Raw genomic sequence first — 27,897 nt, forward strand, 5'->3', positions numbered from 1 at the left:
AGGTGACATCTACCTTCAGATCTTTCAGTTTCTCAAGAACCATTTCCCAGTAATAGTAACCGCACACTTCATGACCTCTGACACTAGGAACTTCCACCATACAGCTAGTGCCTTGCACAGTGAAGACTGATGCAAAATTCTTACTCGGTTAGCTTCAATTTCCATGACCCCCATTACTACCTCTCCAGCATCATTTTCCAGTGGTTTGATATCCACTTTTACCTCTCTTACATTATATGTATCAGAATAAACTTTTGATATCCTCCTTAATATTATTGACTAGCTTACTTTCATATTCCATCTTAAAAGCTTCCCAATTCTATAACTTCCCACTAATTTTTATTCAATTATATACTTTTATGTTGGCTTTGACTTCTCTTGTCAGCCATGGTTGTGGCATCCTGCCTTTAGAATACTTTTACTTTGGCATGTATCTATCCTCTACCTTTTGAATTGCTCCCAGAAATTCTAGCCATTGCCTTCATCCTTGCTAGTGTTCCCTTTCAATCAATTTTGGCCAGCTCCTCTCTCATGCATTTGAACTTCCCTTTACTCCACTATAATAATGACACACCTGACTTTAGCCTCTCCTTCTCAAATTCCAGGGTGAATTCAATCACAATATGTTGCCCTCAGGTGTTCTTTTAACTTAAGCTTTCTAGTCAATTCCGGTTCATTGCACAACACCCAATCCAGAATAACTGATCCACTAGTGGGCTCAACCACAAGCTGCTTTAAAAAGCCTTTTCATAAACATTCTAGAAATTCCCCCTCTTGGAATCCCACACCACCTTGATTTTCCCAATCTACCTGCATACTGAAATCCCCCATGACTATTATAACATTGCCCTTTTGGCATGCATTTTCTATCTCCCATTGTCATTTGTAGACTACATCCTTACTGCTGTTTGGAGGTCTGTATATAACTTCCATCAGGGTTTTTTTACCCTTGCAGTTTCTTAGCTCTTCCGTCCCTATGTCAGCGCTTTCTACTGATTTAATTTCAGTTTTTACCAACAGAGCCAGAGCCACTACCTTCCCCCCCACCCCCCCGCCTTCCTGCCAATACTTTTGATACAATGTGTATCCTTGTACATTAAGCTTCCAGCTATAATTCCCTTTCAGCCATGAGTCAGCGTACTTACCAATCGGTAACCGTGCTACAAGGTCATTGACCTTATTCTGTATACTGTGTGCATTCAACTATAGCACCTTCAGTCGTGTCTTCACCCTTTTAGATTTTGTCCGCCTTTTACATTGCAACTCATCCTATTGACTGCAAATTTGCCCTGTCAGCAGCCTTTCTTTGCTAGGAGACTCTCTGCATGTAAACTCTCTGTTTGTAAACCATCTACCTCATCTTCAGCACTCCAACTCCCTATCCTCTGAAAAATTAGTTTAAACCCACCCAAACAACTCTAGTCAACCTGCCTGCAAGGATATTGGACCCCCCCCCACCCCAGGTTCAGGTGTAACCTGTCCCTTGTGCATTGGTCATACTTCCCCAGAAGTGATCCCAGTGATTCATAAATCTGAACCCCTGCCAGCCATGCATTCACCTACCAAATCATCCTATTTTAACCTCACTGTCAAGTCCTTACATTTTTAGTAGAGATCTAACACAGTAACAGGTCCTCAAGCCCAGTGAGCTCATCCTGCCCAATTAAACCTGCATGACTAACTATCCTACTAACTAACTTGTGGAAATTACTGAATGTTGTAAATAATTCAGAAAATATGGGGAAAATAGGAGGTGAGGAAGAATAAGTAAACAAACTTTCAAAAATGATAAACCACTACAGAATAGCTTAATGAATAGGGTCAGAGAATGCAGAGTTACCAGTTGGTTTCAAGGCAGAAAGCAAAGCCAGGGGGTAAAAGGTTACAATTCCCCATGGTAGAATTGTGGGGTAGGGTTTTAAAAAGGCTCAATGTTGGACCCTCCAGTCTTCACAATTTACATTCATGATTTAGACTAGAGTCAAGAGCTGAATTTCAATATTTGCAGATGATAGCAAGCTTAGGGAATAGTGAATATACAGAAGGATTTCAACAAATTCCAAGAGAATGTTAATAAACCAGTAAAATGGGCAAATATTTGACAAATGAAGTTCTGCACAGATAAATACAAGGAAATCCATTTTGGTAGGATGTGTGGAGATGTTACTAATTGGTTGTAAGATACAATCTTGGTGGTCATGAAATATAAATGCACCAATTACTAAAAATTGCACAACAGTACAGCAAACCCTTGAACCAAGCACTGGTTTATTCCTAGAGGACACAACTGAAAAAACTGTTGAACTGGAATCTCACCATGAGATGATTTTTCTTCATGAATTTCCTTGCACCAAATGAAATAGGTTGCTGACTAGTAAATAGCATCTTAAGAAATTAGTCTACAGTACACTTAAGGGGTATGAAAATTGACAACAGGGCATAAGAGCAGTGAACATGGCATATGGCTTTAGTGGATGTAAACAAACCTAAGAGACTGCTTCTACTCACAGGGACATCAGCTCTGAGCAGAATCATTGCAGTGTTAAATTTAACCCCAAATTAATAAAGCACAGGTTTATCCACACTCCACACGTTTACAGGCTTCAGATTTAAAGCTGTTTGTCATAATGCCAAATATTTCTAATTATTTGACTGAACAAAAATGACGAGATTATCAGAATGGCCCTAAATGGAGCTTAGGAGGACAATGGCTCCAAACGGTGACTCCTTTGCTTGCAACTTTGGAAACAGCTCTATTTCTATCTTTAATTTCTCTGTTTTTCCCTTTCAGGGTTCTTTTGAAGACCCTGACTTGGAGTTACATGCTAACTTCTGTTCTTTGCAGAAATGGGACCCAATCTCGGGGTCTCACAACTGGCAGTTTTTCAATGTGCCAAGGACGTGGCCTAGAAGACTAACGCGCCGTCAGGGTGTCAGAGTTTTGTGGCTCCGGAGGTGGGCGGATTCGAGGTTGGTGCCATCGCAGAAAACCGGTGTGTTGTGGGAGATGGAAGATCAAAAGTTGGGTGTGAGCCCAGAGACCCAAGTTCTTTTGGGCACAGAGCTCGGAGGCAGTGATGAAACATCGTAAATCAGTGAATTGTTTTGTTCTGTTTCCCCTCTCACTGTGAAATGGGCACACATCTTTTTCCCTTATGAGGGAGGGAGAGAGCCTGTGGTATGTCAAATACCAGGTGAACAAGTCGTCTTTGAGGTACTGCAAGTTTGTGTCTTTACTGATGCTTTGCTGCATGCTTGAGAGCTCGGTGGGGTGGGGGGGGGGCTGATGCTTTTTTACTGGAGGGAGAGGGGGAGTTGTTGCTTTGCTGCTGCTTATGTGCAGGGAGAGGATGGTGGGGGTTCTAACATTTAACTGTCATTCATTCTTTGGGGCACTGTTTTCGTGGATGTTTGTGAAGAAAGAATTTCAGGATGTATATTGTATACACTTCTCTGATATTAAATGTACCTATTGAAACCTATTGATTATTTTGTTTGGTTTAGAAATATAATTATGGCATTTAGAATTCTTTACAATATTTTAACTGAATAGATAATATCCTGAAGCTGAAGTAAATTGGCTTTACTTCTCATATTTGTCCAAAATTACATTTCCAACAGTATTTAATAACTTCATTTTAATGCATTTAATTAACTTATGCATTTACCAATTAAACAACTTAGCTTGTTTAAGCTATTTATTGGACACCAGTAATAGAGAGCAGAAAACAAATTGGCATGTTTCCCTCATTTGCAATTGAGAGAGAAAATGGAAGCCTGGTCAAGTGAACTGAAGAATGTTGAGAGCATTTAAATTAATGGCTTGTAAATGCTGGTTGGTGGCGGGGGTGGGGGGGGGGAAACATTCTGTTGTATGATCTTTTTTGTCTTTGCTTCATTTATGAATTCTTTCCAAGCACAAAACATGCAACTAAGTCTTTGAGCATAAAATATTCATTAGAGCCCTGCACAAGAGAAGAGATAAAACTTTTAGACACAAGAGATTCTGCAGATACTGGGAATGTTAAGCAACGCACACAAAATGCTGGAGAAATTCAGCAAGGCAGGCAGGATCTATGAGAGTGGATGGGGTGGGGGGCGGTGTGGCGCTTTGGGCTGAGATCCTTCATCGGGTCTGGAAAGGGAGGGGCCAGAAGCCGGGGAGGGGAAGGAGTGCAAGCTGGCAGGTGATGGGTGAGAATGGGTGAGGGGGAATGTGGGTGGGTGGGTGAGAGTGGATCAAGTAAGAAGCTGGAAGGAGATAGGTGGAAAAGATAGAGGGCTGAAGAGAAAAGAATCCGATAGTGCAGCATGAAAGAAAGGGAAGGAGGAAGGGGAATAAGAGGGAGGTGATGAGCAGGGATGAGGGTAACCAGAATGGGGAATGAGAAAAAGAAAGAAGGAGGGAAGAGGAGAAATCAACATTCATGCCATCAGGTTGAAGGCTATGAGCTGTTGCTCTTCCAGTCCGAGTTTGGCTTCGTTGTGGCAGTAGTGGAGACCATGAACTGACATGTCAGAAGGGGAATAGGAAGTCAAATTAAAATGGCTGGCCACAGGAAGATCCTGTCTTTTGCAGCAGATAGGGAGTAGGTATTTGGCAATGGCGACCCCACTCTGCGCCCGGTCTCACCATTGCAGAGGAGGCCACACCTGGAGCACTAAGTACAGTAGACAACCCTGACAGAATTGCAGGTGAGTTGTTGCCTCACGTGAAAGGACTGATGGAAGTCCTGAATAGTGGTGAGGGAGGAGGTGTAGTGATTGACATGCTCACTGGGATAAGAGCCAGGAGGGAGATCACTGTAGACAGGTCCGTGGGCAAAGGAGCACGTAGAGAGCAATCCCTATGGAAAGTGGACAAGTGGGGAGCGTGAAGTGGTAGGATCCTGTTGCCGATGGCAAAATTACAGTTCATGTTGTGCTGGATACAGAGACTCGTGGGATGGCAGGTAAGGACAATGGGATCCCTATCCCTCTTACGATGGCAAGAGGGTGGGGTGATGGCAGATGTGAGGGAAATGGAGGAGATGTGGGGAGGGCAGCATCGATGATGGTGGAAGCGAAAATCCACCCTTGGAGATAAGCGGTTATCTCCGATGTTCTAGATTGGAAAGCCTCATCCTAAAAACAGATGTGATGGAGATGTGAATTGAGAGAAGGGAATAGCAATTTGACAAGTGCCATGGTGCCAAGAGGTAAAGTCAAGATTACTGTGAGAGTCAGTAGGTTTGTAAAAAATGACAGTGGATAATTTGTCTCCAGAATTGAGACAGATCAGCAAAGTGGAAAGAAGTGTCAGAGATAGACCAAGTAAATTTGAGGGCGGGGGGAAAATTGGAGGCGAAGTTGATGAAGTTGACAAGCTCAGCATTTTTGCAGGAAGTAGCGCCGGTACAACCATTAATTTTGGGAGCGTAACCAGTATAAGCTCGGAACATGGACTGGAAGTCAAGCATTGCTAGGGCCCATCTCTGTGCCCATGGCTACACATTTAGTTTTGAGAAAGTGGGAGGAGCCAGAAAGTTGGGGTTGCATCCTGATGGGGGATGAAAGTGTACATGGACTGAGTGTCCATATTGAAAATAAGGTGATGCAGGCCAGGAAAGTGTAAGTTATTGAAGTGATGGAGAGCATTGAAGTGTCATGGATGTAGGTAGGAAGGGACTAAACCAATGGAGACAAAACTGAGTGGAGCTATGCTGACACAATTTCAACGTAGCCTGAGCAGGCAGAAACAATGGGCCGACTGGGATGATTAGGTTTGTGAATCTTAAGGTGGAGGTAGAAGTGAGTAGAGCACGGTACAGGAATGATGAGGTTGGCCATGAATAGGAAGTCACTAGACTCAATAAGTTAGCTGACAGTGCAGGAGACAATAGACTGGTGCTCCTTAGACATTTACCAAGATTCTCCCTGCCTCTGGTTATTTCCGGAATTTTCCCCTTTGATTTCAGATTTCCAGCATCTGCAGTCTTCTAGATCTCAATTGCCTATCTCCATTTTGGCTCCTTTTCATGATAGAATTGCTTTCTCACCTTCCGCTTTCTTAAAGTTTTGCCAGCCTGCAGGGGGTGATCCGATTAATGTTGAAGTAATTTTATTTTAATTTGAAAAATTGTCTCAAGGAATGAAAAAATTGACTGGATTAACAAAGGTATTCCACACAGAGCTGCAGAAGCTGTTAGAAAAAAAAGGAGGAAGAAGCAGGTAAAGGATTCTTTGCAAGAAACTCTAGCTTCAGAGAGCATTTGTCTTAACTGAACTTTTGTGGCAACTGCAGGAATGAACCTTGCTTTTGTTTCAGAATGGAATTTGTCACTACTCATTATCTTCTGAAGCCACAATTACAACAGGAAAGCAGGGTGAGAACTATATTGGAAAGAGTGTGACAGTGATTCTGGAAAAAAACAATTTTATAGCTCACTCCTCCCACCCTGTGTGTGGGGACATTAACCACATCCTACATTGTGTATTAAACTGCTGTATAAATGAGGTAATTGAGGATCTCCTGAAGCTGAAAAAATATTTTCTTGTCTTGTCTCCTGCCAGTGCAGATAGAATGAGCATAAGGGATACTGTTTTCCTGACACTAACTGAATATAATTTATTTTGCCTGATGTGAGTCCTCCCTTCTTTACTAGCACCAGCTAATATTCAATGGCATTATTATTGTTGATTCACCTGCCATCAAGATCCTGGGAGCAAACAATGACTCAACTTGATTAACTACCTAAATACCAAAGGCCCTCAAGCATCAAAATCACAAACAGAGGAAGGGCTTTTATCATGGCAGGATTCATATATATTTCATTCAGCAGCAGTCCTTTGTGTTACCAGCATTTAATGCAGTCTGGCAAGTCAAAGGCTGACACTGATCACCAAGGCTCCTCAGCTAATGCATGCCTCATGATGTTGGGCATACACACACACACTCTCTCTCTTACATTATGTGCCTGCAAACAGAATTACAGGGTTACAGTATATTCACACAGAAGACATTACTGTATAGAGATAGACAAAATGGAAACCTTAAGCAGTGCTTCGGGTGTCCAGTTTGGATTTGACCTGGGCCACTCTTCTTCAGACTTCACCACAGTTTGACCTAAACCTGGACCAAAAGGATGACATCATATGTTGAGGTGAAAGTAACTTTAATTGACATCATGGCAGCATTTCTCTGAAGTCAGGGATCCTTGGTGAGAATAAACCCAAAAAGCATCAAAGGGAAAGCACAGCACAGACAGGAGTCTGAGGAAGTGCTGAGAATGAAACATTGCAGTGGGACACTGCACTGGTTCCTTGGGCCTGTGTCCCAGGCCAAACCATCTTCCTTCTACTTTATGGCCAGAAGTGGGGATTTTCACTAATGATTGCACAATTTCCAATTTCATTCACAACCCATCAAAATGCAGCAGCTCATGCCTGTGTGTATAAAGTCGTGGACAGCATTAAGTCATGGTCTGTTGGAAGTAATAACCTGAAAAATGAACAAATTAATGAAATTAACCTCAACTACAACTTTCTTTTCATCCTACTGTTCCTTACTCCTTGTTCTTCCTAATCATTGATCAACACCTCAGCCGTTTTTCACAACAGCAAGTGCACATTCAATCCAATCTTATAGATAGATAGATAGATACTTTATTCATCCCCATGGGGAAATTCAACTTTTTTTTCCAATGTCCCATACACTTGTTGTAGCAAAACCAATAACATACAATACTTAACTCAGTAAAAAAAATATGATATGCATCTAAATCACTATCTCAAAAAGCATTAATAATAGCTTTTAAAAAGTTCTTAAGTCCTGGCGGTTGAATTGTAAAGCCTAATGGCATTGGGGAGTATTGACCTCTTCATCCTGTCTGAGGAGCATTGCATCGATAGTAACCTGTCGCTGAAACTGCTTCTCTGTCTCTGGATGGTGCTATGTAGAGGATGTTCAGAGTTTTCCATAATTGACCGTAGCCTACTCAGCGCCCTTCGCTCAGCTACCGATGTTAAACTCTCCAGTACTTTGCCCACGACAGAGCCCACCTTCCTTACCAGCTTATTAAGACGTGAGGCGTCCCTCTTCTTAATGCTTCCTCCCCAACACGCCACCACAAAGAAGAGGGCGCTCTCCACAACTGACCTATAGAACATCTTCAGCATCTCACTACAGACATTGAATGACGCCAACCTTCTTAGGAAGTACAGTCGACTCTGTGCCTTCCTGCACAAGGCATCTGTGTTGGCAGTCCAGTCTAGCTTCTCGTCTAACTGTACTCCCAGATACTTGTAGGTCTTAACCTGCTCCACACATTCTCCATTAATGATCACTGGCTCCATATGAGGCCTAGATCTCCTAAAGTCCACCACCATCTCCTTGGTCTTGGTGATATTGAGACGCAGGTAGTTTGAGTTGCACCATATCACAAAGTCCTGTATCAGTTTCCTATACTCCTCCTCCTGTCCATTCCTGACACACCCCACTATGGCCGTGTCATCAGCGAACTTCTGCACATGGCAGGACTCCGAGTTATATTGGAAGTCTGATGTGTACAGGGTGAACAGGACCGGAGAGAGTACGGTTCCCTGCGGCGCTCCTGTGCTGCTGACCACCGTGTCAGACCTACAGTCTCCCAACCGCACATACTGAGGTCTATCTGTCAAGTAGTCCACTATCCAATCCACCATGTGAGAGTCTACTCCCATCTCCGTTAGTTTGTGTCTTAAGATCTTGGGCTGGATGGTGTTAAAGGCACTAGAGAAGTCAAGGAATGTAATCCTCACAGCACAACTGGCCCCATCTAGGTGAGAGAGTGATTTGTGCAGCAAATACATGATAGCATCCTCCACTCCCACCTTCTCCTTATACGCAAACTGAAGAGGATCCTGGGCGTGCCTGGTTTGTGGCCTCAGATTCTGTATTATCAGCCGCTCCATAAATATTTCAATCCACGTAACATGTAAACTACATTAATCTACATTAACCAGCTTTCTGCTCCAAAAAAGGCCATCAAATTTCATGGCATCTAAATCAATGAAAATAAACCTGATTCTGATCATGATTGACAACGTACCATTCCAAGTAACAAAGTTGAAAGTAGATTTATTATCAAAGTATATTTTCGTCACCATATACAAACTTGAGATTCATTTTCTTGCAGACATAGTCAATAAATACAAAAACCATAACAGAATCAATGGAAGACCACACCAACTGGACTTATAATCAGTGTGCAAAAGATAACAAACTGCAAATACAAAAAGAAAGAAGAAATAATAATCATAATAATAATGATAAAGGTTTGTATAGGACATTGAAAGTAAATCTGAAGCACCAAAATGTCACCAATCCCAGCACAGAATTACCAACAAATACAAAAATAATGAACTTTTGATCTAATATCTGGTCAAACAGGGTGGCACACAACAAAGAAGCAAGCTGAATTAGGGAGGAAAAAGAATGCACACACATGATTGAAGAAATGCAAATAACTGGAGTTACAATGGATATGTTGAAAGAGTTTATAAAAATAACCACAATGGGAAAAGTGCTGGAAGTGATAATATTCATAATTACTAGTATAAAAAACCAAGTTGCCTTCATCTGTACCTATTAATGCATGTTAATTTTCTTAAAAATCCTGAAAAATTGCCTTAATTTTTGACAGAAGGTAAAACATATCGTTTACCTAAAGGGGAAATCGCAAAAGAAATGAACACCTGGCTCAAATTTGGAGACCTCTTCCCAGAAACAGAGGGGTTCCTTGTGGCAATATAGGACCAGGTAGTTAACACAAAAAAAAATCAAAAATACTTATTAAAAGACTAACAAATTCAAGAAGATAAATGCAGAAAATGCCAAGAGAAACCAGAAACAATCCAACACAATACAGGATCCAGCAGCAGTTTAACACAATCTGATTACTTGCATGGGCACTATCCAGTGGCAAAAATCATTCATCAAAAGCTTGCTTTAAAATACGAACTCAAATAAAATCACACCTTATTATTAATACAGGCCTGATCCAGTTTTAGAATTAGAATACCACAGATTATATTATATTACAGCTCGGACAATCCATAATAACTATCCAGATATAATAATACAGGATAAACAAGCAAGAACACTTTCCTTAATATATACAGTCGGCCCTCCTTACCCGCAGGGGATTGGTTCCGGGACCCCCCGCGGATACCAAAAAACACGGATGCTCAAGTCCCTTATTTAACCTGTCTCAGTGCAGTGAACTTTAGGACCCGGCGGAGCTCGGGACCCGCTGCCCACAGTGTTTCTGTTCCATTGACGTAAAACGATCACGATTGAAAATAAAGTGGAAATAATAAAGCGATTCGAAAGAGGTGAAACGCTGTCAGTCATTGGAAAAGCATTAGGCTACAGTCGGTCAACAATCAGAATAATTTTGAAGGATAAAGTGAGCATGTGAAGGCCCTGCCCCAATGAAAGCTACAATTATTACTAAACAATGTAGTAGTTTAATTATTGAAATACATATGTTTCTTAAGTGTTTTATATGCATAGAAAGGTAAAATGCATACTATATACTAAGACAAATGCTGATTTAGAGAACTTCCGTTTTTTTTTGATTCCTGATCCATGGTAACCTATGCACATCCTCCCGTATACTTTAAATCATCTCTAGATTACTTATAATACCTAATACAATGTAAATGCTATGTAAATACTTGTTATACTGTGTTGTTTAGGGAATAATGACAAGAAAAAAAGTCTGTACATGTTCAAACAACAAGTGCTGGAGAGAGAACTTCCAGGTGTTCCTGATCCGCAGCTGGTTAAATCCGCGCATGCGGAACCCGCAGATAAGACTGCATAGCCGTTTCAAACACACATCTACTACAGAATTCAATAAGTAAAAAACACCGAGAACATGCTGAATTAAAAGCGGAAATTGAAAAACTGTTATACAAGTTTTCACTATCCCAATCTACAATTGGTGTAATCCCAAAGGTACTACACAATAGCATTAAACAATTAGGGCACCACATTAATATCTATGTAGATCTTCAGAAAATCACAATACTAAACACCTCTAGAATAGTCCCAAAGTTCCCAGCAATTGACAGATGTGCATACCTGGTTATTCTTGTACCTCAGGTTTTACCAGTTTGAGCAGATAAAAAATAAAAATAATAAATAGATACATGCATACATCAATAAATAGATAGGTAAATAAATAAACAAGCAATAAGTATCAAGAACATAAGAGGAAGAGTCCTTGAAAGTGAATCCATAGTTAGTGGGAAGATTTCAGTGATTGGGCATTTGAAGTTGAATGAAGTTATCCCCTTTGGTTCAAGTGCTTAATGGTTGAGGGATAATAACTGTTACTGAAACTAGTGATATGAGTCTTGAGGCTCCTCAACCTTCTTTCTGATGGCAGCAGCAAAATGAGAGCATAACCCGGGTGGTGGGGGTCCTTGATGACAGATGCTGCTTTCCTGTGCCAATGCTTCATATACATGTACTCAACAGTGGGGAGGGCTTCACCCAGATGGACCGGGCTACATCTGTTTCTTTTTGTTGGATTTTCAGTTCAAGGGCATTGGTGTTTCTGTAGCTGGCTGTGATGCAGCCAGTCAATACATTCCCTGCAACACGTCTATAGAAGTTTGTTAAAGGTTTAGATGCAATGCCAAGTATCCAAAAACTCCTAAGGAGGTAGAAGTGCTATCATGCTTTCTTTGTAATAACACTTATGTGTTGGGCTCAGGACATTTTCTCTGAAATTATAACACTGAGAAATTTAAAGTTGTTGACCCTCTCCAATTCTGATACTCCAATGAGGACTGGTTCATGGACCTCTGCTTGACACCTACTGAAGTCAATAATTAGCTCCTTGTTCATGCTAAAATTGAATAATAGGTTATTGTTATGGCACCACTCAGACAGATTTTCATTCATCACCATCTTTGATTCGGCCTATGACTTTGGTGTTAGCAGCAAACTTGAATGTGGCATCGGAGCTGTGCTTAGTCTCACAGTCAAGAGCGTAACGCAAGTAGAGCAGGGGGAAAAGCACACAGCCTTGTGGTGCGCCTGAGCTGATGGAGATTGTGGAGGAGATGTTTTTGCCAGTCTGAAATGACTGGGGTCAGCAGGTGAGGAAATCGAGGATCCAATTGTAAAAGGAGGTATTGAGACCAAGTTTTTGAAGGTTATTGATTTGTTTTGGGGTGTTGATATCAGTATTGAATGCTGAGCTGTATTTGATAAAGAGAATCCTGATGTTAGCATTTTGCTGTCCATATGTTCTGGGGTTGAGTGAAGAGCTAATGAAATGGCATCTGCTGTGGACCTGTTATGCCAGTAGGCCCATTGGAGAGGATCCAAGTTGCCTTTCAAGCAAGAGTTGATGTTTCATCACCAAACTTCAAAACAGTTCATTGCTATGGATGTAAGTGCTACTGTATGATAGTCATTGAGGGAGATTACCATGCTCTTCATTGGCACCAGTATAATGAAAGCCTGCTTGAAGATGGTGGATACCGCAGATTGCTGAAGTGCGAAGTTAAAGAACTCAGTGAACTCTCCAGCCAGTTGATCAGCACAGGTATATAGAACTTGACCAGGTATCCCATCTGGGCCGTACGTTTTGCAAGGGTTCATCCTCCTGAATGATACTCTCACATCGAACTCAAAGACTGAAATCACAGGATCATCAGGGACTGTAGGAGTTCATGATGGTTCCTCCATGTTTTGATGGTCAAAGCAAGCATGAGAGGCATTGAGCTCACCTGTAGCAAAGCCCTGTTGTCACTTGATTTCATTTTGTAAAAGGTGATAACATGCAAGTCCTGTCACAGATGTCATCACCCTTTTATGCAAGTTTAGTCCAGAATTGCCATTTCACCCATAAGATGGTTTTCCAAAGATCATACCTGGACTTCTTATAACTCTTCTGGTTGCCAGAGTTCAACACCTCTGATCTGATCAGTAGTTTGCGGATCTCATGTTTCATGCAGGTCTTAGGGAAGACTGAATGATTTTGTTGGGATACACTCATCTATACCTGTATGCAGGTAAGAGAAGAACAGCCAACTGATTGGATTTCCTGAAATGCAGTCTGGGCACGGAATGGTAGGCGTTCCTTATTTTAGTATAGCAGTTGTCTCATGCTGAGGATAATTGAGCAGAGATTTTCTCAAACAAGCCTCAGATGGTGGATACCTCAGATTGCTGAAGCACGAAGTTAAAGAACTCAGTGAACACTCCAGCCAGTTGATCAGCACAGATCTTTAGAACCTGGCCAAGTACCCCATCTGGACTGAATGCTTTCCATGGGTTCACCCTCCTGAATTATACTTTCCCGCTGACCTAAAAGTCTGAAATCACAGGATTGTCGGGAGCAAAGGGAGTTCGTGATGATTCCTGCATGTTTTGACTATCAAAGTGTACACAGAAGAAGGCATTGAACTCATCTGTAAGTGAAGCCCTGTTGTCACCTCTGTTGCTTGATTTTACTTTACAGTAGGTGATAGCATTCAAGCCATGCCCAAATTGTGAAGCATCCTTCGTTGATTCAAGTTTCATTTGGAACTGCCGCTTTGCCAGTGAGTTGGTTTCCCGGAGAATGTTCTTGGACCTCTTGTAACTTTCTTAGTCACCAGACTTGAATGCCTCTTGAATCTCAGCAGATTGCAGATGTCATGGTTCATTGAAGACATAAGACCATAAGACATAGGAACAAAATTAGGCCATTCAGCCCATTGAATCTGTTCCACCATTCCATCATGGCTGATCCCAGATCTCACTCAACCCCATATACCTGCCTTCTCACCATATCCTTTGATACCTGTACCAATCAGGAAACTATTATCTTCTGCCTTAAATATACACACAGACTTGGCCTCCACCACAGTCTGTGGCAGAGCATTCCAAAAATTCACTACCCTTTGGCTAAAGAAATTTCTCCCTACTTGTGTTCTAAAAGGCCACCCCTCAAATTTGAGGCTATGCCATCTAGTTCTGGGTACCCTTACCAGAGGAAACATCCTCTCCAAATCGACCTTACCTAATCCTTTCAATATTCGGTAGGTTTCTTTGGGATCTCCCCACATTCTAATATGTTAACCCTTTTATTCCCAGAATTAACCTCATGAACCTCCTCTGGACTGTCTCCAATGACAACACATCCTTTCTGAGATAAATGCGCCAAACCTATTGATAATACGTGACCTGACTAGTGTCTTATAAAAGATCAACATTATTTCCTTGCTTTTCTATTCTATTCCCCTTGAAATAAATGCCAACATTGCATTTGCCTTCTTTACCTCAGACTCAACCTGTAAATTAACCTTCTGGGAGTCTTACATGAGGATTCCTAAGTCCCTCTGCACCTCTGATATTTGAATTTTCTCCTCATTTAGACAATGGTTTGCACTACTGTTTTTATCAAAATGCATTATCACACATTTCCCAACACTGTATTCCATCTGCCACCTTTTTGCCCATTCTTCCAATTTGTCTGAGTCCTGCTGCAATTGCATTTCTTCCTCAGCACTACCTACCCCTCCACCTATTTTCATATCAATAGACAATAGACAATAGCTGCAGAAGTAGACCATTCGGCCCTTCGAGCCTGCACCGCCATTTTGAGATCATGGCTGATCAATTACTATCAATACCCGGTTCCTGCCTTGTTCCCATATCCCTTGATTCCCCTATCCATAAGATACCTATCTAGCTCCTTCTTGAAAGCATCCAGAGAATTGGCTTCCACTACCTTCCGAGGCAGTGCATTCCAGACCCCCACAACTCTCTGGGAGAAGTTTTTCCTTAACTCTGTCCTAAATGACCTACCCCTTATTCTCAAACCATGCCCTCTGGTACTGGACTCTCCCAGCATCTGGAACATATTTCCTGCCTCTATCTTGTCCAATCCCTTAATAATCTTAATAATCATCCGCAAACTTTGCAAAAACGCCATCAATTCCATTATTCAAATCATTGCCAAACAATGTGAAAAGTAGTGGTCCCAATACTGACCCCTGTGGAACACCACTAGTCACTGGCAGTCAACCAGAAAAAGGCCCCTTTTATTCCCACTTGCTGCCTCTTGCCTGTCAGCCATTCCTCTATCCATGCCAGTATATTTCCTGTAACACCATAGGATTTTATCTTATCGAATGTTTTCTGAAAATCCAAGTGAATGACATCCACTGCCTCTCCTTTGTCCACTCTGTGTGTTACTTCCTCAAAGAACTCTTAACAGAATTATCAGAGAAGATTTCCCCTTACAGAAACTATACTGACTTTGACTTATTTTATCATTAGTCTCCAAATACCTTGAAACCTCATCCTTAATAATAGACATGCTCCCAACCACTAAGGTTAGGCTAACTGGCATATAATTTCCTTTATTTTGCCGTCCTCCCTTCTTAAAGAGAGGGGTGATTTTCCAGTCCCCTGGACCATGCCAGAATCAGATGGTGACACCTGTACCATCTGTTATCTCTTCAGCAACCTTTCTCAGGACTCTGGGGTGTAGTCCATCTGGTCCAGGTGACTTATCGACTTTAAGACCTTTGAGTTTGCCTGGCACTTTTTCCTTTGTAATAGCAATGGTACTCACTCCTGTTCCCTGACACTCATGAGTCTCTGACACACTGCTAGTGTCTTCTACAGTGAAGACAGTTGCAAAGTACTTATTAAGTTCATCTGCCATTTCTTTCTCCCTGGTTGGGGAAAACTCTGAATTACTTTGTGGGGACACCCTTGTCTACAACAGTTTTGTTAAGGTTCTGCAACAGGACTACTGCAAATTACAACCTGCACTATCTATATTGCCTCTTCACTACCACAGTCCCTCCTACCATATCACAGAGTCCTCTGCATCTGTGTTCAGTGTGGTGATAATGCCAGCATGTACAAATGCAGTGGGTGGTTACCTCTGTACTGATGGCTGTCAGTGTAAGAGTGTGTGATTATATCTTTTAACTCTGCCAGCTCCTTTTCTTCTTCCTACACTGTGTACCTGAAATGTGAAAAGAACAAAAGCCATCTTCTGATGAGGAGCAGAGGGAGAAAAAAATCCACTTTTATACTAAAGAGCTGTCAGGGGAAAGTGGAAGTGGAATCCTAGATGAAAGGAAAGTAAACAGGTATTCTTATTATCAATTTCCCCTGCTCCGCAGTGACGATGTGCTCAGTGATCTCCCTATGTTGGCCAGCAACTTCTAACCTTAGATCTAGTCGCTTCTTAGCACATTAATACTTTGTCACTGGCTCCTGGTATACACAACCTTCTCTTACCAGAAAGATGAAAGAGTGCCCAAAAACATTGTGTAATAAACTCAGTTGCCACTTTATTAGGTACACCTGCTCATTAATGCAAATATCTAATTAGCCAATCATATGGCAGCAAATCAGTGCATGAAAGTATGTAGACATGGTCAAGAGGTTTCGTTGTTGCTCAGACTAATGTCAGAACGGGAAAGAAATGTGATCTAAGTGAATTTGACCATGGAATGATTGTTGATGCCAGTCCGGGTGGTTTGAGTATCTTGGAAACTACTGATCTCCTGGGATTTCACACACAAGGGTTCCTAGAGTTTACAGAGAATGGTGTGATGAAGTAAAATACAGCCAGCCAGCAAGTGGCAGATCTGTGAGCGAAAATGTGACGTTAGTAAGGCAGATTACAATGGCCAGACTGGTTTAAACTGACAGGAAGGTGACAGTAACTCAGATAACCATGTGTTATAACAGTGGTGTGCAGGGGAGCATCTCTGAACACACAACATGTCAAATTTTGAAGTGGATGGGCAAAGAAAACGATGAACATATACACAGTGGACTTTTTATTATTTACTGGTGGTTCCTAATAAAGTGGCCTACTTGTGTATGTTGGAATAGGGCAATGGTCAATATTGATTAGCTGTTAGTGTATGTGTCATTACTTTTAGATCAAAACATGTGAAGGATGGGACAGAGCATGTGAATTGAGGTTCACTACTGACAGATAGAAAGTGTGTGTGTGTGTGTGTGTGTGTGTGTGTGCGTGCGTGCGTGCGTGCGTGCGTGCGTGCGTGCGTGCGTGGTCAGTGTCCAGTCACTGAGAACACTGGTACATTTCATCAGATATATCACCTATAGAAGAACTCGTTGACCATTACAATGTTAGATTGCTATATTTCATCTTGCACAGCCTCCACTCTTGGAGGAACAATTTTTTAATTATTTGTTGAAGATGCTTCTGAGGTAGTGTCTGGAGGGGCATATTACAGGTACAAAATGCCTCTCCTGCTTTCCATATCTGGTATCATGACCTCCAAAGAATGATCAGGATTGCCAGTTTTCTCATAAGTACAGCCAATTCGCTTTTCAGAGTTGTCACGATGTATGCTGCAATGTCATAACAGCTCTTTACAGTAACCCCCCCCCCCCCCCCATGGCCGGCACACGATGGCCGAGCAAGACCTAGGGAACTCGAGAGGAAACGAGGAACCCTTGAGAGAACTGGAAATCTCATGAGAGATCTGGGAACTCTAAGAGAGACCTGGGAGCCTCAAGAGAGACCTGGGAACCTCGAGGCAGACTTGGGAACCTCAAGGCAGACCTGGGAATCTCCAATCAGACTTGGGAACCTCAAGAGACAAAGAACACTGAGTAAACCTTGAATAAACCTTGGAAAGCTGCCATAAATCTCAGAAACCTGGAGGACCATGGGAAACCTGGAAAACTTTGACGACCTTGAGAACCTTGGACACTTAGACCCGGAAAAAGCCTTGAATGGAGTCTAGTGAAGCTTGGAACATGGAATGTGGACTTACGAAATTTGGAACATTCACAAGAAGAGTTCAGAACATGGACTTGATAAATTGGAATGTAGACTCTGAATGAGGATTTGAGAAACTCGGAACATAGACTAGAGACACTCAGAACATGGACTCAGAATACCGCCGACCAATGTCAAAACAACGTGGTTCAGCCTCCTCTGAGTCCATTACTTGGAGGGGTCCTTCTGACACAATGTGTGCTGGCAATGTGGAAACCCAAGTGTACAGGAAAGACAGAGTCCAATGTAAAGATGGCAACCAGAGTTTATTTACAAGAACTGTACAGAACATTGGTGGCTCAGCTGATTGACACCATGGGTTGTAACATACTCAAAACTAGGTCCCTGTGATTCTCACTAATCAGACATCCATGAGTCCCCGAGCCTATCAAAATAAACTTAACAAGTTTATACAAAAAGCACCAGGAGACCACGTTACAAAGAGTGAGTGTCTTGAGAAAAACACAAGGGACTCTAAACAATTAACGACTTTTATTAAATAAAAATTAACCAATTCATTTGCTCTAAAAACCTCAGAGCCCAGTGCTCTCTAGCCCCCCACACAGGCCCAAAGAGCTCATTACAAGAATATTCCCACATTTCAGCAGTCTTAGTGCAGTCCCTCTAAGAGTGCATATTGCCATTAATTAACATGGAGACCATGGTGGGATGGCTAATTGGAACCAAAACTGTCTTGGCTCTTGGTGGCAATGTGTGGTGATGTATGGCTGCTTTCCTGATTGGAAATCTGGGCTGGTGGTGTACCGTAGGGATTCATGCTGGGATCTCTACTTTGATGGTGATATACATTAAAAGCTGGGATGTGGATGTAAGGGAAATGATCAATACAATTGCAGATGACGTGAAAATTGGTATTGTAAACAATGAGGAAGGATGTCAGCAGCATATAGCTAGATTGGAAATTGGGCACAACACTGGCAGATGGCTGACAAGTGTGAAGTGATGTATTTGGAAAATCAAATACAGTAAATGATGGGCACAAAGGAATGTTGATAAACAGAGTGATCTCGGGGTCCAAGTGCCAACATAGATAAATAGAGTAGTAGAGATAGGAGATTTAAAGAAGGTTTGCGGTTTGAAGGTTTGAACTTGCTGGCAGAGGAAGTGGTGGATTCAGGTACAATTAGTGTGTTTAAAAGGATTTATACAAATAGGCAAAGTGTATCTGAAAATGGGTTCATTGCAGGTGTATGAAAACAGTGTAGTTGGATTCAAAAGCTGGCATGGAGTTGGTGGGTTAAAGGCCCATTTCTAGAACTCTAAATTTCAATGACTAGATATATCAGGCATCAGTAATATATGTCCCCCTGTTTATGTGGGCATCTTACATTCAGTGCATTCAGAGCTGACAGCACAAACAAATCATTTGGAACAACAGATGGCACCAATCTAACATGCTGCCAACAAAGCAATCAACAGGATGCCCATTTTTAAGCGCTAGCCAAATTAACCCTCAGATACTTCTGAATTAATTCAGAGTGAAATGTAGTGTATTTTGTGGTATCAACATGAAAAATGGAATGACTAATTAATTTTTTAAAACGTTGCTAAATCTGATGTATCCAGACATTTTGCTTTTGGAGAAAAATACAAGTTGCTAGAGGAAACCAGCAGGTCAAGCAGAGAGATGATCAATATTTCTGATGCAGCAGCATATAAACTCTGTACTGCATGTTCTTTTATGAAATTATTGTGAAGAGCCAGCAGTAACCAGACTGTTCATTTACCATACAGTTCAGCAGGGACCTGTGTAATGAGTTGCTGGCCTTGGAGTGATTCAGTGTGAGTTGTAATGAAAAGGTAACAAGGGTAAGATAACACTCCTGGAAAATGTTTATTGGACCCTTAAAAATAGCTACATCATTGAACTTAGTAATCACGAAATAACAAGTTGTTATAAAGATATTGCAATTATAGCACATTTTCATTTTGATATAGACTGGTCAAAGTACAATGGAAAGGACAGTCATAGTCCATGAAACGTAGAAGAGAGTTTTCTAAAGAAAAATATCATGGAATTGAGTAGAGAACAAGCTATTTCATATAATGGGGCATTGAAACAAGGTTATTTAATCATATCTTAATATATTAGATTGTATTAGATAGTGTTAGATTGAAGAGGCATAATTTCTAAGTGAGTTTAATAATGACATTGTTAAATTCAAAAATAATTGGTATGAGAGGCTGGAGTGGATTGGAAAATTAGATTAAAAGATAATAATTTGAACAATATTATGCTTGACAAAATGTTTTTAAATTCTCAGAATTGCACTGCAGTGAAAGAGCCTTCACATAATGTTAAGGATATTATAACATTAAAAAATGCATAATTCTGCATAGTCAGATAGGTCTACACTAGCAATTGGGATATATTGTCAGAGGTTTGAGCTGGACCCAGACAGGCAGGTCAATTCCCACTCTTGGAGTGCCTTTAGGACTTGAAAAAGACTATAAAAGCCAACAGGATATTAGTAAAAACGGAAAAAAACATCAATTCAAAAGCGCAATGGGAAGAACGACATATAAAGCTATTGTTAGGACATCCATTGATACATATGTGAAAAAGGAAGACATTAATAGTTAGCTGGGTCCTTTAGAGTCTGAAACCACGTCAGTCATGAAAGGAATAAGGAAGGGACAGCATTTTACATTTGGCCTCACAGTATGGAAAGGAAAAACATTTTGGGCATAAGAAACTGAAAAGAGTGAGGTATTTAAAGTAGCATGAGCAAACAAAGTAAAAGATATGAAATGTTTTAGACCTGATGGACTTCATCATTGGATTTAAAAGTTGCTGCATTGTGTAAATTGACAAATTTGTTGTGATAATTACAACCTTTTCTTGATTCCAGATTGTTTATGTGGTAATGTTGAGGCAAGGCAATGCAGAGCTGTCTCCAGCTCCTGATCCATGCTCTCAGTCTGGCCGTTAGATTGAGAGTGGTAACCTGATGACAGTTTGGCTGTGGCTCCCAAAAGAGAACAGAAAGCCTGCCAGATACAGAACGTGAACTGTCGTCCTCAATCAGATACTATACCCGGAGAGAAGCTGTGCAGCCTAAACTCAGCTGAATCATGGGTCACCCAGTCTCAGGAGTGGATGGGAGCTTGGGGAGAGCAATGATATAGGCTGCGTTAGAGAACCTGTCCACCACTACCAAAATGATAGTGTTCGCATCTGACGGAGACTGACCAGTGATGAAATCCACCAAGACGTTAAAGCAGGGACTATGAGGCATGGGCAGTGGGTGGAGCAGACAGCAAGGTACTAACATGACTTCTTGTTCCAGGCACAAGTGGGTCAGGTAGAGACAAAGTCATGGACATCGTGGGATATAGACAGCCACCAAGATCATCTCTTTATGAATTCCAGTATATGTTGAATCCCAGGGTGGCCAAGCAGATGGGAAGAGTGACCCAACTCCAACACCCTGGAGGCCAATTGGCAGGGACAAACAGCTGGTTGGGAAACTCCCCACCTGAGCCTTACTCTGACTGTTGGGCAGCCTGCAGCTCTGTTTCTAGTCCCCAGATCTCCAGCACAGCTATGGATGTGTGGGGAAGGATGGGCTCTGGATTGGCATTGTCCTCAGAGGTGTCAAGACTGTGGGAGAGAGCATCTGCCATGGTATTCTTGCTTTCGGGATAGTAGGCAAGAGTGAAATTAAACCGGATGAGAAGGAAGTCCAATGGGCTTGCCAGGAGTTAAGTCTGTTGGCATTATGAATGTAGGAGAGGCTTTTGTGATCTGCCGTACCAGAAAGGGGTGCTCTCCTCCCTCTAGCCAGTGTCACCATGCTTCCAGGGTCTCACTGTTAGGTAAAAGTTCTTGGTTCTCGACATTATTGTTACATTCTGCAGGAGTCAAGTAACAAGAAAGAAAAGCACAAAGGTGTAGCTGATAATCTACTGAAGAGCGCTGTGAGAGTACAGCTCCAAAACCGACATCAGATGCATCAACCTCGATGATGAATGGATGGGATGGGTTTGGATGTTGTAGCACTGGGACAGAGGCAAAGCATCACTTTAGCTCTGAGAATGGTTGGTCTGCTTTACTTGTCCGTTGGAACCCTGCATACGTCTTGTTGGTGAGTGCAGGTATGGGAGCCGCAATGGAACCAAAGTTTCTGATGAAGCAGTGATAAAAGTTTGAGAGCCCCATGAAACATCTCCTGTGATTGACTGTAGATGGTTTCGGCCACCCTGTGACTATCTGAACTTTACATGAGTCCATTGAACACTGGAATGTAGCCCAAGAACGATACATGCTCTTTGTGCAACTCACTCTTCTATGGCTTGATATAAAGGTTGTTCTTGTGGAGCTGCCTTAGAACCTTCTAAATATATTGGATGTGGTCCTGGTGAGAGTGGTAATACGTAGATAAGAATATCATCCAAATAGACAGAAACAAACTGATTCAATATGTCCCAGAGCATATAATTGACCAGGGCCTGAAAATTAGCAGGCATGTTAGCCAGACCAAATGGCATCACAAGGTACTCATAGTGGCTAGTGGAGGGGTTGAATGCTGTCTTCCACTGATTTCCTTCTCGGATGCAAACCAGGCTGTAAGCAGTGCTCAGATCTATCTCAGGGAGTATGGTTCCTCCCTGGAGATGTGCGAAATGCAGCAGAAGAAGGTAGCAGTTCATCTTCATGAAGTTGTTGAGGAGCCAAGAGTCAAAACAAGAATGGAGCTCACCATCCCTCTTGCTCACAAAATAGAAGCCACCCCTGCTGATGGGGTGGATGGATAGATAAGGCCAGTGCCTCCTTGATGTATTCTTCCATGGCCACTGTTTCAGGATGAGAGGGGCAAAAAAAGCCAGCCCCAAGTTTAGAGTCAATTGTTAACCATGAAGTGATGGAGTACTTGGTGACACAGGACAATATAGTACAAAGTCTGCATGGTTTCCTTCAGGGAAAATCCCGCCTGATGAACCTGTTGGAATTCTTTGAGAAGATTACAAATAGGATAGATAAAGGGGATGTAGTGGATGTTATATATTTGGACCTTCAGAAGGTCTTTGACAAGGTGCCACACATGAGGCTGTTTACCAAGTTAAAATCCCATGGTATTACAGGAAAGTTACTAACATGATTAGCGTATTGACTGATTGGTAGGAGGCAGCAAATGGGAATAAAAGGATCCTTTTCTGATTGGCTGCCAGTGACTAGTGGTGTTCCGCAGGGGATGGTGTTGGGACCACTTTTTTTAATGCTGTATATAAATGATTTAGATGATGGAATAAATGGCTTTGTTGCCAAGTTTGCAGATGATATGAAGATTGGTGGAGGGGCAGATAATGTTGAGGAAACAGGTAGGATGCAGAATAACATAGATTAGGAGAAGGGGCAAGAAAGCGGCAAATGAAATACAATGTTGGAAAATGCATGGTCATGCACTTTGGTAGTAGAAATAAATATACAGACTATTTTCTAAATGGGGAGAGAATCCAGGAATCTGAGATGCAGAAGGACTTGGGAGTCCTTGTGCAGAATACCCTGAAGGTTAACTTGCAGGTTGAATTGGTGGTGAGGAAGGCAAATGCCATGTTAGCATTCATTTCAAGAGGTCTGGATTACTAGAGAAAGGATGTGATGCTGAGGCTTTATAAAGCACTGGTGAGGCCTCACCTTGCGTATTCTGAACAGTTTTGGACCCCTCATCTTAGAATAGATGTGCTGGCATTGGAGAGGGTTCAGAGGAGGTTCACAAGGATGATTCCAGGAATGAAAGGGTTATCATACGAGGAATATTTGATGCCTCCAAGTTTGTACTTGCTGGAATTCTGAAGGATGAGGGGAGATCTCATTGAAACCTTTCGAATGTTGAAAGGCCTAGACAGAGTAGATGTGGAAAGGATGTTTCCCATGGTGGGAGAGTCTAGGACAAGAGGGCACAGCCTCAGGATAGACAGGCTCCCTATCAAAACAGAGATGCAGAGAAATTTCTTCAGCCGGATGGTGGTGAATTCATGGAATTTGTTGCCACATGCAGCTGTGGAGGCCAGGTCGTTGGGTGTATTTAAGGCAGAGATTGATAGGTTCTTGACTGGACATGGTATCAAAGGTTACAGGGAGAAGGCCAGGAACTGGGGTTGAGGAGGAGATAGAAAAAAGGATCAGCCATGATTGAATGGTGGAGCAGACTCGATGGGCCAGCTGGCCTAATTTTGCTCCTATGTCTTATGGTCTCATGGTCTAAGGAAAGCTAGGACCAGGTAAGATGTAAATGGCACAGTCGTATGGCTGGTGTGGAGACAGGGAGGTGGCCTTCTTCTTATGTAATACCTCAAGAAGGTCAGCACATTCACCTAGAACATCAGATAGGTCTACACTAGCAATTGGGATATATTGTCAGATGTTTGAGCTGGACCCAGACAGGCAGGTCAATTCCCACTCTTGGAGTGCCTTTAGGAACAGATTAATCTGTGGGTTGTATCAAGAGAGCCAGGGAAGGCCAAGTACCAGTGACAGTTTGGGTGAATCAGTCAGGTGGAAGGAGAGCTGTCTGGCATAAGTTGGAGGGATGCAGAAAGAAAGAATTTTCTAGTGTCCAGAGGCCAACCATCCAGGGCCTTGATATCAATATTCTCTCTCAATTGTTGAATGGGAACTCCCCATCTTTGTGCCTGAGTGATATCCATGAGGTTCTTGGCTGCCCTGGAGTCAATAAATGCCAGAGGCTCATGGATCTGGGACCCATGACAGGGAAACTGGGAGATTACTCAATTGGAAAGGATCGACCTATCAGAATTCCTCTTCTTAATGACGGGTCTCCCCTTTTACTGGGTGCCTGGGACATGATGCCTGGAACTGTTGTGGAGAGCCACAGTGGAACAGCAACCTGTTCTCCTGAGATAGGAGCAACCACTCCTCCCCCAGCCCACATGGGATCCTCCATAGACTGTGTACTGGGTGATCAGAGAGGGGATGAAGACAGGCAGTGATTTTATGAGTAGGAGGCTCAGGGCATTCTCTCTCTCTGCGCCACTCAGCTGCCTGATTGTCCAATCAAATGGCCAGATTTATCATGTCATCCAGGCATTCCTGTTCATGATGCACTGTTACCTCATGCTGGACCTCTGTGCTCAACCCACACTGGAAAGGGGTAATGAGTGATCACGAGGAAATCTGAAGATGCTGGAAATTCAAACAACACACACAAAATGCTGGTGGAACACAGCAGACGAAAGGTTCTGTCCTGATGAAGGGTCTCGGCCCGAAATGTCGACAGTGCTTCTCCTTATAGATGCTGCCTGGCCTGCTGTGTTCCACAAGCATTTTGTGTGTGTTGTTTGGTAATGAGTGATCCCTCCTTTTACCCTGTCTCAACCCCAAGTGTGCAGAACTTCACTGTGTAGTGTCTCACTGAACCTTTCCATTGGTGCAGCTCCAAGAGTTGCTAGGGAGCTTGAACAAGTGGGGGTCTGTCTGAGTTTCACTATGTCAGCCAATTTACTTGCATCATCACTGAACAGATCTGTCTGAGTTTGGACAGTCAGCTCACACTGGGTAATAAAGTTTCTGCAGCCATCGGGGTCACAGAAGAATCTGCCTGGTGGAGAAATGAACAGTTCAGTTCCGCAAGCAGTCCAGGGACCTGGGGCGTTGGAGGCCGAGGCTGTTGAAGTGTGCCGGTGCTGGAAGTGGGGCTGTCCTGGCAACGAGCTGCTGAATAGCCTCAGTGAGAGCAGTAATGACCATCTGTTTTGATTTGCTGAATCATTGTTGCAAGTGCTTACACCTGTTCTTTCAGCTTGGACTGCACTTGCCATCATTAAAGTGGCTGTCGCTCTGCAGGAGCCATTTCTGCCAATCCAGCCTCTGTAGACTTCAATTTCTCTTCCAGCTGACCGATGAAATGCAGAGCCAATTTCAACTGTTCTCTCTCTGCTGGATCCATTTTGATGGTCAAGTCTTGCTGACAGGAGTTCCATTACACAGAGCTCCCAAGCGCAGAGGGAGAGACACAGGTACGGAATGAACGGGTCACTGAACTTTAATAAGAACTGTTCAGGACAAAGGAAAATAATAAGTGCCGACCAACAAGGCCGCTAACAATTCTCAAACTAACTGAAAACTAACTGCGGTTCAAAAGCAGTAACCTAATACCACTCCTTTAATAGAGTCTATCTAAATCATTAGCCATCTTTTCTGGAACGTGGACTAACCCTAGCAGGGAGCATTGTTGCCCCTTGGTTTTGATCAAGACTTGACAAGGCTGAAGCAACAGTAAGAAAGTTATTTACAATTACAAAGAAACCCTAATTGGTTGGAATGTGTGCATTCTCAAGTGTGTGATTGCCATCAACTTTCAGCTGCTTGCCTGAGAGAGCACGCGGAGTCCGCGGCAGTCAATGTTGCCTCTAGGGTGTGCACGTTTGTGCACACACACATTTTTTGCTACTATCGCACAAAGGAATTTAAACTGCACTCAAAAGATTCTCTCCTGCTACCTCGTTGGCATGGAGAGTATATTTTACGATCATAAACAATCTCATTTCCTTTTCCGGTTGCTGATATGGACAGTGTTGACAAGGTGGAGTATGCAATGATTTGTCTGCAGATTTCGGAATTGACTTATTTATATTGTTTTTATTGAAGAAATTATTCAGTGCACACTTGTTGTGACTGGGCAGAAAATTGAACAGCACAAGATTTTTGCACACACTGGTCTTTACAAATTAGAGGGAACATTGGTGGCAGTGTCTGCATTTGTGACCATATTAACTGAGACTGATGATGGATGAACAGAACAAAGACAGAGTAAGAACGAACAGGCTAAGTTTAGGGTTGTCACTGTGCAACTTCGGGTACTAAGGATCTGTGGTATTTCTTTCACTTATGGGTTGTGAATTTTTGAAATTCCAGCGTAATACAGATACCCAGTCCATGAGGTTGTTCAAGAGGTTTAGAATGAAGCGTTATAGTGATTAGATAGAAAAGGAATTCTGAGAACCAGCATCTCATGGAATGGCAGAACAGACTTACTTCTGCTCCTTTTTCAGAAAGCAGAAAATTAATTCCCAAAACATGAATCTCCATGTTTTGCTGAATTTTGCAGCGGAATCCAGGCAGTAATATTTTGTTCATGCCTACAGGTAGTCTTTTAATGGTTGCACAGGGGCTGCAAATCGATGCCTTAGATCCTTCAGTATTTTAAATGCTAACCCTCTTGGCAGACTGTTCAACTGAGACGTAATTAAAGGTGCAATAAATATAATGGCATACTGACAAAGAAAGCACCACATGCCTCCGCATGGAGCCAGCTGTGGCATCTGCAGATCTCTCTCGAAAACCAATGTCTGAAGCAAGAAGGGTCGGGGTATTTATAACTTTGACAGCTACAGGTGAAACATGGACACCAGTCTTTATATTTTAAATGTGATTCCAACATGTTGTAGAAGACTTGCCACTGCCCAGCTTACACGCCAAACACCCTGACAACGCTAACACTTTGAGGAGGTTGAGTTTGACCTCTGGAGAGTTGCTCTGCTCTGATGAAGCTCAAGCTCTGTCACCCCAGGCTATTACTGGTTCAGCTGCTAGTTATTAGATTACAGACCTCAGGCATTATAAGAGTGAGAAAGGAATACCCACTTTGATCTGATGCATTTGAGCTCCAAGGACGAGAACTGTTTTCATGATGAAACCTTCAGAAAAAAATGGAAACAACATAAAAGAGGGGCATTTGGAACTATTGAGGCTACAATGGTCCTCTGAAAAGCAGTGAACCTTATTTTCAATTCCTACCCTTAGTGATTCCAGTTACTTCAAGTACTGTTCCCTTTTGAAAACTACAGTTAAGTCAATCCTGACCTGAAATAACAACATTCATTTTCCTTCCAGAGCTGCTGCTTGATCTGAATTCCTTCAGCTATCTAGATTCCAGCATCTTCCGTGTGCATCCACCACGCTCTCCGGCAATACGTTTGAATTGCTGACTACTTGATGCTAGGAAAACTTTGCCTCCTGTTACTTTTGGTTCTTTTGTAATCACCTTAGTGAAATGTAAACAAATCTTTTGTCATCAGGTGCCAAGAAAGTGGCTGCAGATGA

The sequence above is a fragment of the Hemitrygon akajei genome, chromosome 13, assembly GCF_048418815.1.
Source record: "Hemitrygon akajei chromosome 13, sHemAka1.3, whole genome shotgun sequence".
Taxonomy (NCBI): Eukaryota; Metazoa; Chordata; class Chondrichthyes; order Myliobatiformes; family Dasyatidae; genus Hemitrygon; species Hemitrygon akajei.